A 994-nucleotide genomic window follows, 5' to 3' on the forward strand; every position below is an offset into this window, starting at 1 on the left:
CTCCCCTGACTCTCCCAATGTGAGAACAGTCCCCTGTAGGTGGGAAGCACAGCTTCTCCTGTGTTTCAACATGCAGAACAGTCCCCTGTAGATGGGAAGCACAGCCTTCTCCTGTGTCTCAACATGCAGAACAGTCCCCTGTAGGTGGGAAGCACAGCCTCTCCTGACTCTCCCAAAGTGCAGGACAATCTGTAGCTGGGACGCACAGCCTCCCCTGACTACCCCCACCCTGACTCTCCCAAAGTGCAGGACAGTCCCCTGTAGGTGGGAAGCACAGCCTCTCCTGTGTCTCAACATGCAGGACAGTCCCCTGTAGATGGGAAGCACAGCCTCTCCTGACTCTCCCAAAGTGCAGGACAGTCCCTTGTAGCTGGGAAGTCCCTCCAGACTCTCCCAGCTTGCAGGTCAGTCCTTTCTAGCTGTCCCTACCCTGCAGAACATCAGTGGATGGCTCTGCTCCCTGCAGAGTCCCCAGAAATAGAGCAGAGCCACCAGGGGCCACTTCAGCTGCCTGTGCTTGCCAGCACAGATGCTCTGAAGGCCACTGTGCCTGCTCACCCCCAGCACCCTGCCCTGCTCTCTGCCAGGCTCAGCCTCCCGTTCAGCTCTCAGCTCGGTCTCTTGGATCAGGGATCTCCCAGAGCTAATCTCATCACTGCTAATTACTGCAAACGAGAGCAGAAGAGCTCTGGCACTTGCCCTTCTGCATTATACAGATGCTAACGGCAGCTCCTGTCCACAGGGAACAATAATGTGTGTCTCCTGCATTTCACAGCACATTTCCTTGGCTCTGTGTGACCTTAACTGCAGAGACACAGCAGACTGTGAGCAAAGCACAGGAGTGAATGAAGGAACCCTTTCTGCTTTATTCATGTGCAGTGTCTCCCTCAAGATGCTGCCAGAGCCAATCTCAAAGGGACTGGGGAAAAAAGAAATTCACTTTCTGCTTTTAAAGTGCCTATATTCCTGTGGGTGTCCGAGCTAAAGTAAGAGC

The 994-nt window shown here is 54.1% G+C and overlaps 1 protein-coding gene across 1 annotated transcript in view; it reads right to left on the reverse strand.

Annotated features, from left to right (window-relative positions):
* B3GAT1 (beta-1,3-glucuronyltransferase 1) overlaps positions 1-994 on the reverse strand; it is a gene marked incomplete at its 3' end in the record, with an annotated part of 7214 nt that overhangs the window by 1295 nt on the left and 4925 nt on the right. The gene's annotated exons all lie outside the window — the stretch shown is intronic.

Source organism: Acanthisitta chloris, unplaced genomic scaffold (assembly GCF_000695815.1).
Source record: "Acanthisitta chloris isolate BGI_N310 unplaced genomic scaffold, ASM69581v1 scaffold1263, whole genome shotgun sequence".
NCBI classification, from domain to species: domain Eukaryota; kingdom Metazoa; phylum Chordata; class Aves; order Passeriformes; family Acanthisittidae; genus Acanthisitta; species Acanthisitta chloris.